This window comes from Canis aureus, chromosome 25 (genome assembly GCF_053574225.1).
Source record: "Canis aureus isolate CA01 chromosome 25, VMU_Caureus_v.1.0, whole genome shotgun sequence".
In the NCBI taxonomy this organism is placed as follows: Eukaryota; Metazoa; Chordata; class Mammalia; order Carnivora; family Canidae; genus Canis; species Canis aureus.
The window spans coordinates 28379160-28394687 of record NC_135635.1 but is presented as its reverse complement, the minus strand read 5'-3'; the positions used below and the strand labels follow the sequence as shown (position 1 = coordinate 28394687).

Genomic DNA, 15528 nt, shown 5'->3' with positions numbered 1-15528 from the left:
ACCCCCTGCCCTCCTCCCCTTCTACCACCCCTAGTTCGTTTCCCAGAGTTAGCAGTCTTTACGTTCTGTCTCCCTTTCTGATATTTCCCACACATTTCTTCTCCCTTCCCTTATTTTCCCTTTCACTATTATTTATATTCCCCAAATGAATGAGAACATATAATGTTTGTCCTTCTCCGACTGACTTACTTCACTCAGCATAATACCCTCCAGTTCCATCCACGTTGAAGCAAATGGTGGGTATTTGTCATTTCTAATAGCTGAGGAATATTCCATTGTATACATAAACCACATCTTCTTTATCCATTCATCTTTCGTTGGACACCGAGGCTCCTTCCACAGTTTGGCTATCGTGGCCATTGCTGCTATAAACATCGGGGTGCAGGTGTCCCGGCGTTTCATTGCATCTGTATCTTTGGGGTAAATCCCCAACAGTGCAACTGCTGGGTCTTAGGGCAGGTCTATTTTTAACTCTTTGAGGAACCTCCACACAGTTTTCCAGAGTGGCTGCACCAGTTCACATTCCCACCAACAGTGTAAGAGGGTTCCCTTTTCTCCACATCCTCTCCAACATTTGTTGTTTCCTGCCTTGTTAATTTTCCCCATTGTCACTGGTGTGAGGTAGTATCTCATTGTGGTTTTGATTTGTATTTCCCTGATGGCAAGTGATGCAGAGCATTTTCTCATATGCATGTTGGCCATGTCTATGTCTTCCTCTGTGAGATTTCTGTTCATGTCTTTTGCCCATTTCATGATTGGATTGTTTGTTTCTTTGGTGTTGAGTTTAATAAGTTCTTTATAGATCTTGGAAACTAGCCCTTTATCTGATATGTCATTTGCAAATATCTTCTCCCATTCTGTAGGTTGTCTTTGAGTTTTGTTGACTGTATCCTTTGCTGTGCAAAAGCTTCTTATCTTGATGAAGTCCCAATAGTTCATTTTTGCTTTTGTTTCTTTTGCCTTCGTGGATGTATCTTGCAAGAAGTTACTGTGGCCAAGTTCAAAAAGGGTGTTGCCTGTGTTCTCCTCTAGGATTTTGATGGAATCTTGTCTCACGTTTAGATCTTTCATCCATTTTGAGTTTATCTTTGTGTATGGTGAAAGGGAGTGGTCTAGTTTCATTCTTCTGCATGTGGATGTCCAATTTTCCCAGCACCATCTATCGAAGAGACTGTCTTTCTTCCAGTGGATAGTCTTTCCTCCTTTATCGAATATTAGTTGACCATAAAGTTGAGGGTCCACTTCTGGGTTCTCTATTCTGTTCCATTGATCTATGTGTCTGTTTTTGTGCCAGTACCACACTGTCTTGATGACCACAGCTTTGTAGTACAACCTGAAATCTGGCATTGTGATGCCCCCAGATATGGTTTTCTTTTTTAAAATTCCCCTGGCTATTCGGGGTCTTTTCTGATTCCACACAAATCTTAAAATAATTTGTTCTAACTCTCTGAAGAAAGTCCATGGTAGTTTGATAGGGATTGCATTAAACGTGTATATTGCCCTGGGTAACATTGACATTTTCACAATATTAATTCTGCCAATCCATGAGCATGGAATATTTTTCCATCTCTTTGTGTCTTCCTCAATTTCTTTCAGAAGTGTTCTATAGTTTTGAGGGAATAGCTCCTTTACATCTTTGGTTAGGTTTATTCCTAGGTATCTTATGCTTTTGGGTGCAATTGTAAATGGGATTGACTCCTTAATTTCTCTTTCTTCAGTCTCATTGTTAGTGTATAGAAATCCCACTGATTTCTGGGCATTGATTTTGTATCCTGCCACGCTACCGAATTGCTGTATGAGTTCTAGCAATCTTGGGGTGGAGACTTTTGGGTTTTCTATGTAGAGTATCATGTCATCGGCGAAGAGGGAGAGTTTGACTTCTTCTTTGCCAATTTGAATGCCTTTAATGTCTTTTTGTTGTCTGATTGCTGAGGCTAGGACTTCCAGTACTATGTTGAACAGCAGTGGTGAGAGTGGACATCCCTGTCTTGTTCCTGATCTTAGGGGAAAGGCTCCCAGTGCTTCCCCATTGAGAATGATATTTGCTGTGGGCTTTTCGTAGATGGCTTTTAAGATGTCGAGGAATGTTCCCTCTATCCCTACACTCTGAAGAGTTTTGATCAGGAATGGATGCTGTATTTTGTCAAATGCTTTCTCTGCATCTAATGAGAGGATCATATGGTTCTTGGTTTTTCTCTTGCTGATATGATGAATCACATTGATTGTTTTACAGGTGTTGAACCAGCCTTGTGTCCCAGGGATAAATCCTACTTGGTCATGGTGAATAATTTTCTTAATGTACTGTTGGATCCTATTGGCCAGTATCTTGTTGAGAATTTTTGCATCCATGTTCCTCAGGGATATTGGTCTGTAATTCTCCTTTTTGGTGGGGTCTTTGTCTGGTTTTGGAATTAAGGTGATGCTGGCCTCATAGAATGAATTTGGAAGTACTCCATCTCTTTCTATCTTTCCAAACAGCTTTAGGAGAATAGGTATGGTTTCTTCTTTAAATGTTTGATAGAATTCCCCTGGGAAGCCATCTGGCCCTGGACTCTTGTGTCTTGGGAGGTTTTTGATGACTGCTTCAGTTTCCTCCCTGGTTATTGGCCTGTTAAGGTTTTCTATTTCTTCCTGTTCCAGTTTTGGTAGTTTGTGGCTTTCCAGGAATGCGTCCATTTCTTCTAGATTGCCTAATTTATTGGCGTATAGCTGTTCATAATATGTTTTTAAAATCGTTTGTATTTCCTTGGTGTTGGTAGTGATCTCTCCTTTCTCATTCACGATTTTATTAATTTGAGTCTTCTCTCTCTTCTTTTTAATAAGGCTGGCTAATGGTTTATCTATCTTATTAATTCTTTCAAAGAACCAACTCCTGGTTCTGTCGATCTGTTCCACAGTTCTACTGGTCTCGATTTCGTTGAGTTCTGCTCGAATCTTTATTAACTCTCTCCTTCTCCTGGGTGTAGGATCTATTTGCTGTTTTTTCTCTAGCTCCTTTATGTGTAAGGTTAGCTTTTGTATTTGAGTTCTTTCCAGTTTTTGAATGGATGCTTGTATTGCGATGTATTTCCCCCTCAGGACTGCTTTTGCTGCATCCCAAAGATTTTGAACGGTTGTATCTTCATTCTCATTAGTTTCCATGAATCTTTTTAATTCTTCCCTAATCTCCTGGTTGACCCTTTCATCTTTTAGCAGGATGGTCCTTAACCTCCACGTGTTTGAGGTCCTTCCAAACTTCTTGTTGTGATTTAGTTCTAATTTCAAGGCATTATGGTCTGAGAATATGCAGGGGACGATCCCAATCTTTTGGTATTGGCTCAGACCCGATTTGTGACCCAGTATGTGGTCTATTCTGGAGAAAGTTCCATGTGCACTTGAGAAGAATGTGTATTCAGTTGAGTTTGGATGTAAAGTTCTGTAGATATCTGTGAAATCCATCTGGTCCAGTGTATCATTTAAAGCTCTTGTTTCTTTGGAGATGTTGTGCTTAGAAGACCTATCGAGTATAGAAAGAGCTAGATTGAAGTCACCAAGTATAAGTGTATTATTATCTAAGTATTTCTTCACTTTAATAATTGATTTATATATTTGGCAGCTCCCACATTCGGGGCATATATATTGAGGATTGTTAAGTCCTCTTGTTGGATAGATCCTTTAAGTATGATATAGTGTCCCTCTTCATTTCTCACTACAGTCTTCGGGGTAAATTTTAATTTATCTGATATAAGGATGGCTACCCCTGCTTTCTTTTGAGGACCATTCGAATGGTAAATGGTTCTCCAACCTTTTATTTTCAGGCTGTAGGTGTCCTTCTGTCTAAAATGAGTCTCTTGTAGACAGCAAATAGATGGGTCCCGCAGTAACTCCGGAGCTCTCCGTCTGCAGGGCCTGGAGGCTCCGGGGCGGGGCCGCTGATCTGCTCACCTGGGGCAGGAGCGTCCTCGCTGTCCTGGGCCCTCCCGGCCTCTGCCTGTCTCGGGGGGAGGCCATATCCTGGGTTGTGTCCTGGCGCCCTGTGCTCCGGAGCCTGCGCAGTTGGAGTCACGCTCCCGCCCCGCAGCCCCCTCCGCGGAGCCGCCCCCGAGCCCCCCGAGCTGCTCCGGGTCCCGCCGGGTCCCGCCGTGCGCTGCAGCCCTTAGGGAGCTCGGCGCACTCTCCCGGGGCGCAGGTGTCTGTTAGTGTCCCCGGGAGCCCGAGGGCATCCCCGCCCTCCTGGGTCCTGCTCCACCTCCCTGGAGCCCCTTTCCGCCCGGGAAGGTCGGTGCAGCTCCTGCTCCTCCGGGACGGGGCTCTCCTGTCCTGGGGACACTCGCCCCGGCCTCAGCCCGGCTCCTCGCGGGCCCCTCCCCCTCGGAGGCCTTTGTTCCTTTACTTCTTTTTCCCCGTCTTCCTACCTCGATAGAAGCGCGAACTCTTCTCACTGTTGCATTCCAGCTGGTCTCTCTTTAATTCTCAGGCCGAATTCATAGATTTTCAGGATAATTTGAAGGTTTTCTAGGTAATTTGGTGGAGACAGGTGATTTGGGGACCCTACTCTTCCGCCATCCTGCCCTTCCCCCATAACCTACAATCTAAGTATGAATTGTGAGATTCTGTCCAAATTCAAGCTCAAGATCATTCTTTTAGCCTCTTTACCAATCACATTGCTGTTCCTAAATCTCTCTTATAACAACTCTTGAGCTGCTACTGATGGAGGAATTGTGGAAATTTGGAGAGATTGAGCGTGAGAGCTAGCCAGGAAAAACCAGTGTTCCTCTCACGTAGGCCAGGACCACCCAGTCCCTGTCTTTAAAGCTGTCTGCCCCTAGAAGTTTTTGCAAAACTGCCCATCTTTGTAAGAAAGGCTACCTCTTCTAAGAAATCTTTTAATTCCTAGTTAGTCAAAGCCCTCCTCTCTTGGGATCAAAGTTTGTGGTTTTTAAGTGCCTGTGTTTTCTTCTTCTATTTCTTTTCCGTTCACAATTGTCAGGATTTCATCTTACAGAATTTTGGGTTTTGATCTCCTGCCTGAGTGGTTATTTCTTAAGAAATATAGGAGGTCCCACTTTCCTCCAACTAAATGGGTCTCATGTATCAGTTAAGGGAGTAGAGAAAGTGAATATTGGTTCCAGCATTATGACAATTTAGATGCATCTGAATATCTTTCTCAGCATTAAGTTGATATTGCTCCAGAGAGAGATAGTAGTGGGGGTTTCTGTTGTATGTATGTTTGGGATGGGGGAAGTGGGATGGGATGTGAGTTGCTCTTGATAATTTAGACAGGACACTTGATTTCTCCCATCTATGAAGGGTGTAGGAGATGAAGGCTTAGCCTAGGTGAGTCAGGGGGTTAGAAATGAGATCCCTGCATCAAAACAGGACTCCTGAAGGCATCTGGAGAGAAATCTCAAAGGAGTAATGAAATCTGCTCAAATGAGGTGCCAGTGGGAAGAATTGAGTACAATAGCCGTGGCAGCTGAGATGGAGAGGGAATGAAAATGAGTGAATGTTTATGTTGAACTAACATGTGACTGTATTTGTGGAAATATACTTTGGTTTGTAGAGAAGTTATTTGGTAGAAAAATTTTGTAAATACTTCTTTTTTTTTTTTTAAAGATTTTATTTATTTATTCATGATAGTCACACAGAGAGAGAGACAGAGAGGCAGAGACACAGGCAGAGGGAGAAGCAGGCTCCATGCAGGGAGCCTGATGTGGGATTCGATCCCGGGTCTCCAGGATCGCGCCCCGGGCCAAAGGCAGGCGCCAAACCGCTGCGCCACCCAGGGATCCCTTGTAAATACTTCTATCACAGTTGTGAATTATTAAAAAAATTAATTGATGCCTTGAGTTTTAATCCTGCTGCCAGGAAGCACAAAGTATCTCCTGTTACTACTCCTACCCCAGAAGATGAGCTTAGTATTGTTTCTTAAAGGTCTGAGTGGTTCTACAACTTGCTTTTATTTCACAGCCCAAATAGGGAAAGTGTTGAGTTTTTTTTTTTTTTTTAAGATTTATTTTTTTTTTTATTTGGGAGTGAGAGAGTGTGAAAGAGAAAGTGTGTGCATGGATTGGGAAGCAGTAGGGGGAGAGGGAGAGAGAATCTCAGGCAGACTTCCCACTGAACATGGAGCCTGGTGAGGGGCTCAATCCCGTGATCCTGAGATCATGACCTGAGCCCAAGCCAAGAGTTGAGTACTCACCCGACTGTGCCCCCCAGGCGCCCTGGTTTTTGTATTTTAGGGCCATCAATAGGGGAAAAACTGGATAACTCAGAGAATAAGAGGAGGGTGGCAGGGTTGGTTGAAGGCTGATTCTAGGAAGAAACTTCCTTGACTTTGGGAAGTCAGCCTGCAGCACCCATGACTGCGTATAAGAGGGTGGCTGCAGGAAGTGTGTGGAGATCAGAGAGTGAGGCCCTTGATTACTGAGTATCTTTCCAGGTAAGCCTAAGAGGAAAGGACAGCTGGGATTTGCATCTCAGAGCTGCCTGGAGGTGATGGTGACCAGTTTGTCTCATCTTCAGTGTAGAAGGAATATGGTTACCACAACAACCACTATGGGCTTTTGAGCCCCTCTTCTCATTTTCCAAGCACTGTATCCTCTCTAGGAATTCTTGTATGATCTTAGGGAAACAGGTGGAAAGACCTTACTCCAAATACCTGCCTTCCCTCTAAACCATGTTACACTGAATTTTCCATTAATTCTACTAGGTGAAGGGTAGGTTGGGACCAAAACCAAAATAATTTGATTTTTAAAAATTAAAAAATGAAACTTTAAGTGTTATTACTGAGCCTCATGAAGCAAATTTATACCTACTCACCTCTTTATAATTAAAACCTATGGGAGTCAAATGAAAAACTGCCTTGCAAACAATGTTTTACAAAGCGCTTCGCTTTTGAAGTATTATTTTTTAATGATTAATTACTTTCTCTCACTCTCTGTAAGAAAAAAAAAATCCCACTCCCAGGTATATAATGTAATCATTCAGTAATTTCCAGGCTTATGTGAAACCAGATTATTCTGGTCTATGTTTTTTTTCCCCTCTATCTTTGGACAGAGAGGTCTCTCTGTCATGTTCATTTGCCAGGTGATCTCAAGTGCCCTGGCATAATGAAGCCTACCAGCAATGCATTTATGTATTTATTTATTTGCTTATTTGCACTTTTATAGCACCTATTATATAAAAAGCTAAGAAGCATTTATAAATAACAGCTTGTTAAAAATCTGACAGGTCTTGGCATATGGGTTATGTGGAGATTCTCGCTTCTCCACCCTTTTGTCCTGTGTGAATATTTCACTGGTGAAGAGAAGCCATTTTGGACTGATTTCTGTGCTTCCAGCACTCCCTGCCCTCTTGTGCTTTCGTGCCTTTAAACATGGTGTTCCTTCTGTGTGGAACACTGTCCACACCTTTCCTCTTGAATACCCGGCTTTGATCACTCATCCTTTTGATTATAGCTTGAGCATCACTTCCTCAGAGCAGCCTCCCTTGGTGCCCCTCTAGCTCTCTTAGGCTTCCCTGTTTTAGCTTAGGGTCCTGGAGCACCAGAATACTGACCATATTTGTCTACACTGGTGTCACTGTGTCTTCTTTGGCTAGACTGTCAGTTCCATGGAACCAGGAACCTTATTTCTCTCATCCTCCCCCTCCCCCATTCCAATGTTTATGTCACGTTTATTTTTATTTATTTATTTATTTTTAAGAAGCCAAAAAGTTTAATGTTATTGAATAAAGAAAGTTCATTCAGGGCTTATACAGATCCTAAGAATAGATTATAACAGCTAAGAGATCAATAGCTTATTGGAAGGAAGAAAACAGTTTATATTTTCAATGTAGAAAAAGAAAATCTAATTGCTACAGATGTCTTGTAAAATTCCCCAAACAAAGTCCAGCCAAGTTTATTATCTAGTAGGTTTTTTTTTTCAAGGGATGAAAAATGAGATTCAATGTGTATAGTATTGGTTACAACTAATATAACAGCTTGAACAAATCATAAAACAGAAGCATAAATATAATATAAAAAGACAAGATTTTAAAATTGTACTGTAGGAATATTAACTATAATAAGTGGAAAAGATACATTAAAACCAGCCGTGTGTTACACTAGTTCAAAACAAAACTCATAAGGCAGACCAAAACCAATGCTAGTTAGGGAAAAGTGGTCTGTTTTTAGGAAGTGTGTCCAGACAGACACCACCACAAAGAAATTCCAACAGTAACTATGCTAACTACCTAATGGACACAAAGAAAACTGATGTGGAGTTACAAATAATGTCATTCTCACATGTATTCTTGGCTTTTTTTTTTTTTTTAATTTTTATTTATTTATGATAGTCACAGAGAGAGAGAGAGGCAGAGACATAGGCAGAGGGAGAAGCAGGCTCCATGCACCGGGAGCCCGACGTGGGATTCAATCCCGGGTCTCCAGGATCGCGCCCTGGGCCAAAGGCAGGCGCCAAACCGCTGCGCCACCCAGGGATCCCGTATTCTTGGCTTTTGTTATGGAGACATTCAAAACTCAGCTTCTAGTTACCACGAACAATAGCAGATGTTTTCTGGCTTCCAAGCCAAAGCTGGGGGTAGGTGTGACCCAACTTTTGTTAAGAAGGATGGGCTACAATTTGATTCTTAGGTCATCCCCTGTGAGAAGTTCATTGATAAGAGAACTGGAGCTGAACCCCCTGATTAACTTGAGCTGAGATGATAATACTGTTGAGAATCCATTATTAGTTGCCGTGATGGGAAAAAACAATGGTGTCTAATTGGTGTTGAGTTTTTATTTGGATAGAATGTATTTTGGTGTCATGTGAGTATTTAAAGAACTGGTTGGTCTATTCCTCAGTAATGAAATTGTCTGGGAATTTATTTATTTTTTTAAGATTTTTATTTATTCATGAGAGACAGAGAGAGAGCGAGAGAGAGGTAGAGACATAGGGAGAAGGAGAAAAAAGGCTCCCTGTGGGGAGCCCAATGTGGGACTCCATCCCAGGAGCCCAGGATCACACCCTGAGCCCAAGGCAGATGCTCAGCCAACGAGCCACCCAGGTGTCCTGAATTATCTAGGAATTTAGAAGTCAAAATGTCAGCATGGACTGGGAGCTTGTTGGAAATGCAGAGTTTCAGATTCCACCTTAGACTTACTGACCCAGAATGTACATTTTAACAGGATTTCCTGGTGACTGGTAGATCCCTTAAAGTACGATAGGCACTGCTTTAAGATATTAATTACATCACAGACGATTGAGTGGCTCAATGCAGGAGCATTCGTAAATATTTGTTTATTCATTCATCTGCAAGAAATATATTTTTAGCATGTAATTTTTATTAGGCATTAGTAGTTTGGGCAATAATCACAAGAATAATGTAATAGGCATTTTACATACGCATTATTTCTAATTCTTGCAACAACCTTGAAAGGAAGGGGGTGCCAGACCCATTTTACAGAGAAGTCTCTGGAGTTTGGGTAGCATGTCTGTGATAGCTCACCAAGTCTGTGAGTGAGCCATGATTTGAGCCCTGTCCCATCTAACAAGTCCCCTATTTATCTACTTCTTTTTTCCTAAAAACAGAGGGTGCAAGATCTTACACTTTGACGTCCTTGATAATCTTACACTTCATTTTTGGTGTACATTTAAAAAGTGAAACATGATCTGGTTACTTATGTACTTCATGTAGTAAGGCTTCTTGTGGAAAAAGGAGGTAGAGAGGAGACAGCAGAAGTTCCTAAATAAAAATGTTTCACTTCTCTGTCCATACCCGATACAACAAACGGAATAATAGACCCATTTGCCTCAGAATCTTTAGTGAAGGAGTAAAATTAATTTCAAACCACTGAGTCTGAAAAATCCCTGGAGAGCTGCATTGCTCCACATTTTGCATCAAATCTTTTATTTGGCCTCAAAAGCCCACAAATGACTTCAGGTGGAAAAACAGGAAAGGGATGCATCTGCGTGGCTGTGAGCCGGCTGCTGATTTACCTGGATCTCAGTGCTCATCATCAAGTAGGTGAGCAGACAGGGAATACGACCTGTGGTGTGGGGCAAGATAGCAGTTTTTATTCCCTCTCACAAATCATCTTGCTCCATGTCAACAGAATACTGCTTGAGGTCCGGCTCTGTGTTTTTGTTTGCCAGGAGAGAGATTCCAGCTGCAGGCAGTGGACGCAGTGAAGTGCCTTTGACTTCTTCTCCAGAGTATTGGGGCAGGCGTGCTTGCTGGGCAGTAAACATAGAGTTTAGTGTCATAGTCATAGTTTCCAATGCAGCGAGAAAGCCCATTTATGATTTTAGCACCCAGAAGCAAAGAAGATTGTTTACTTTTTTGCCAAAAAAAAAGACAAAGAAGAAAGATGAAAGAAAGAAAGAAAGAAAGAAAGAAAGAAAGAAAGAAAGAAAGAAAAAGAAAAAGAAAAAGAAGAAAAATTACCATTACAAAATACTGATTCGGGCCAAGCAAGGAAGATCTACTTCAGGCTTTCCTAAGGCTAGAGGGTTGGAATACCCACATGTAGTTTGGTTTAGGATTGCCACAGGTTCCGTGACTTCATTTTGTGTTTGTGAAAGGAAGACTTGCCTTTTGAAGGAATGTGGTGCACACGCTCTTAATATAACATGAAAGGAAAGGTTCTTCATGCCAAGAAATAACTCGCGTGAGATGGAATCCTTTTAAACAAATCTGGTGGCAAGCTTTTTCTGGAAGCTTGAAGGAAGAATGAAATAACTTAGGGTTTTGTTCGCGGCCGTCACCCTCAACCTTTCATATGGAGTTCGCAAAGCCGGTCTCAAAACACAAACTCAACCTCAGCAGCTCTTCTTTTGTGCAACCAAAATGGTGTGCAAAACCCACTCTGGCTAATTTGGATAGTTTTCAGGTGTGGTGATGATTTTTAGATTTATGGCAAGTTCTAGCTCTGACTAGAGACATAGCACATTTGGAAAAATGAGGTGTAAGTAGTCCTGGGCTGGGCAAAACCAGCCAGTGCCTCTCAGGGTAGTGATGTTCGAGTTCAGAGCTGCAAAGGTAGGCAGTTCAGCAATGAGGGAAACAGGCTTCTTTGGAGGTTTTTGTTTCCTCTACAACCAAGGACTGAACTTCTTTTCTTTGTTGCGTTTGGCTCGGTAACTTTTTCTTTACCAGTGGTCCCATTTAAAAGTCATGCTTTGCTTAGGACACCTTGATGCTGCTGGGAGCACCCAAACCTTCACCCTTCTGCTCCCGAGGCTCAGTAAAACCCTTCTGGTCTTCATATGTGCAAGTTTTTCCCATCCCGAGAACATTCCTCTCTAACATGGAAACACACTGTTTCCATCTCAGCCCTGCTCGCTTGACCTTCTATATCACTGATGATTTGCAGACACAAAGAAGGCACCGCTGCCTCTGCATTCTTTCTTCCAATGTGGGTCTTTTCTCCTTTTGGAGAGATGGCTGCCTGTTTGTGAGGCCTCTCTGACCTCAGCCTTTGGAGAGAATTCAACCAAGGCAAGGACTCAGCCAAGAAATAAAACTGGATCAAACTTGCGAAGAGTGTATGCAACACGATATAAGGGTGTCTATCTTCCCAAATAAGGGCCCAAATAACCCCTAAAAGTTACTCCCCTCGGCAACACGAGCATGAAGGGCAACATGAGGATGTTACTACTTTTTTTTTTCTTTTTTACTAGGAATCTCCTAGGGTGGAAAAAAAGTAATTATTTTGTTCACATTGGAAGTGGTAGCCATGCTAAGTCCTCCTTTCTCTTGTTCTTTTTTCTTTTTCTGACTCGATAGAACACAACGGTTTGAAGTTTGTTTGCTTTTGCCTTCATAAAGGGCAGAATTCGGCCCTCTTCCCAACACATGAGAATTGTTTGTAGATTTATGACAAACCCAAGACCTGCCTATGGTAAAGAATGTGTATTTATTTCAATATGAAAGGCAATCCCTTGAGAGCATTGTGTGGGAACCATGCTCTTTAAATATTTTTATGCTGGAAGGCTGTCTTTTTCAAATCATTCTTGGCTTCCAGCCCTGCAGAGTGAAGTCTCATCCAGAGGGGCAGGAGAAAAAGACTGGGTTAGAAATCAAGAGATGTAAAAGCCATAGTTGGGTCTCTGCTGCGGATTTGCTTTGTCATCTTGAGCATGTCATTTTTCTCTCCCTCTACATCTTGGTGGACTGATGAGTGGAATGGTGTGGTCAAACTGAGGCAGTGAACTTGAGCTTTCTTTTTTAATGTTTTTCACAGCGGTATCCTCCTTTCTTTTTTCTTTTTCTTCTTTTTTTAAAAAAATATTTTATTTATTTGATTGAAAGAGATTGAAAGATATCACGAGGAGGGAGAAAGGGAAGAAGAAGCAGCAGATTCCCCACTGAGCAGGGAGCCCCATGCAGACTTGATTCCAGGACCCTGGGATCATGAACTGAGCCAAAGGCAGTCGCTTAACTGAGTGAATCAACCAGGCATCCCTAACCATTTCCTCTTTTCCAATGTAATCTTACATAAACTCTAGTACGTAATATACATAATAGCTATATTTTATTAGATAATTTACGAATTCTTAATTATATACATAATAGCTATATTTTATTAGATAACTTATGAATTCTTAATTACAACCTTTGTTAAAAAGTGGGGCGACGAAGATGCCATTTTCGTGTTCATAGATGATTGAAATGGGAGTTGTAATAGTTTCCTGGTGCTGCTGTCTGAAACTACCACTACCAGTGGCTTTAAACAACAGAAATTTATTCTCATACAGCTCTGGAGGCTAGAAGTCCAAAAGCAAGGTGCTGGCAGGCCCACACTCCCACTGAAGTCTCCAGGGCAGGATCCTTCCTTGCCTCTTGCAGCATCTGGTAGCCTCTTGGCCCTCCATGGCTTGAGGCAAACTAATTATATATATATATATATATATATATATATATATATATATATATACACACATATATATTTATTTATAATAAATATATATATTTATAATAAATATATATATTTAACATGTCACCTTGCAATCCTGATCTCTATCTCTTCACTAAAACTGATCCAGAGGTCTCAAAATGCCATGTTAGGAAATTTACATAGCAACATTAAATTACTGACAGTATCCTAATAAAGACTCATCTTCCTTAACTAACGAGGGTGCACTTTTTAAAAGGATTTGATGATTGGATTCCTGAGGTCGCTTAAACCATCAGTGTATCTGGCTGACACTATGTTTTCAAATGTCATAAAACCATGAGTTACTCAGTGATGCCATTTCAAAGCATCTTGTTAGTGGCAAGTTCTGTCTGACATTCCCTTAAAATTGCAAAAGAGTAAAAATAATGTTACTTTTTATTCTGAGTCTAAATTTGGTTTCAGTTTTGTTGCTGACACTTTTTCTGCTGTTGTGAGCATGAACTGGGGACCCTGAACTGCCAGAATGAACCCATTCAGCTGGTTAAAAATCGCATCTAGATACTCCAGCTGGTTACAACTAAATTGCATTGGAGAGATGTTTAATTAATAGAGTTTTTTAAAAAAGTTATTTACATTTACATTTTAATTTGAAATATCTGTAGCAGAACCTTATCTTGGAACTCCTAAAAAACTTTAATGTAAAAACATGCATTCTGGAGTTTACCACTCTTATCATTAAAATAACTGAAAAGTCTCCAGTTGAAAGACTAATGCCTTAATAAATTTGACAATTTTTACAGCTTATCCAACTTCTTTCACAATGCTGTGGAGACAACTATTTGACACACATAAGACCACAGCAAGCATGTCTCAGCAACTGCTTTTATCTGAGCAATTCCTTTTATATCAGAATAGACATGATACATTTTTGACAAGTTATTCAGTGGTATATTATAATCTAATCTAAAAACCTAATTTTTTTTCTCAAGTTGTATTTTATCTAGTAAGTCTCCTTTGTGTTCATTTTTTAAAAAAATATTTTATTTATTTATTCACAAGAGACACAGAGAGAGAGGCAGAGACATAGGCAGAGGGAGGGCGGAGAAGCAGGCTCCATGCAGGGAGCCTGATGCAAAACTCAATCCCGGGACCCCAGGAGCAAGCCCAGAGCTGAAGGAAGCTGCTTAACTGCTGAGCCACCCAGGTGTCCCCCTTTAAAATTTTTTTTTAAAATTTATTTATTCACAAGAGACACATAGAGAGAGGCAGAGACATAGACAGAGGGAGGTTGTGTTCATTTTTTTAAAAAAGGAATTATTCAGGCAGCCTGGGTGGCTCAGCGGTTTAGCGCCACCCTTCAGCCCAGGGCGTGATCCTAGAGACCTGGGATTGAGTTCCACGTCAGGCTCCCTGCATGGAGCCTGCTTCTCTCTCTGCCTATGCCTCTGCCTCCCTCTGTGTGTGTGTGTCTCATGAATAAATAAATAAAATCTTAAAAAAAAAAAAAGTAATTACTCCTCTCAGGGCACCTGGGTGTCTTAGTGGTTGAGTGTCTGCCTTTGGCTCAAGGTGTGATCCCGGGGTTTTGGGATCGAGTCCCACATCAGGCTCCCCTCAGGGAGCCTGCTCCTTCCTCTGCCTGTGTCTCTGCCTCTCCCTCTGTCATGAATAAATAAATAAAATCTTTTAAAAAAAGTAATCTCCCAACGTGGGGCTGAAACTCACAACCCTGAGATCAAGAATCACATGCATGCTTCACTGACTTGAGCCAGCCAGGTGCCCCTGTTTTTAAGGTATTACTTGTGTTCATTTGTGTAACTCTGTATAAAAACAAGCAAAACACAGACAACTGAAAATCTTTATTTTCATGTATCTGAATCATAAAACCTAGACTTTGAAGGAATTCACTAGATATGTATTTTGTGCATTTCAAGGTTAGATCAGTGATGGTAACCAACATGGTATGGACCCTCAAAGGTATTTGGAAATATATGGGGGCATTTTTGGTTGTCTCAATACCTAATGGCACACCTGGCATCAGGTTTCCTGGAGCCAATGATGCTAAGTGATTTGCACTTGTCTCACCTTAAATGTCAGCAGAAGAGTGATTATGTTTTTGTAAATATCTGCTGTTGTAACATAACCCCAACTTTAGCAAGCTCTTTTTTGGTAGAATTTGTCTTTTCCTCACTTGTAACTTTGGATGGGCCTATTAAGGAGATTTCATTGTCAGATTTCAATTTTGTTAATATAAAATTTAGTTGATGTCTCTAAGTAGTTCAATTAGGCAGTTAGTTCGCAATTAGTTCAAATGTCCAAATTGTTTATTTTTTGGAATGTTTGTGTTTTCTTGCAAAATTATATGATTTAGGGGGACTAAAATCAGAAGATTTCACTGCATGAATTACAAGAAGTTGAGCAATTTTAGTCACACTAAAATGAGACCAGGTGAGCGCTCTCATTGTACTTTCTTGTCTTCACAAGATTTCATGTGAAACATGTATAGGCACTTGCTTTCATTTCATTGACTATTAGTTGAATATCACTTGGTTTCAAATTGGCTCTTTTTGCAATGAGACGTAATCTTATTTATTTATCATCATATTACAATTTCTAACTAATGACTCATGTCTACTTGTAAAGGTAATTGTCACTAGAAAAATTTTTTT

The 15528-nt window shown here is 41.0% G+C and overlaps 1 protein-coding gene across 2 annotated transcripts in view; it reads left to right on the top strand.

Annotated features, from left to right (window-relative positions):
* The window catches only part of AEBP2 (AE binding protein 2), a 205144-nt gene that overhangs the window by 95275 nt on the left and 94341 nt on the right, over positions 1–15528 (top strand). The window lies entirely within an intron of this gene.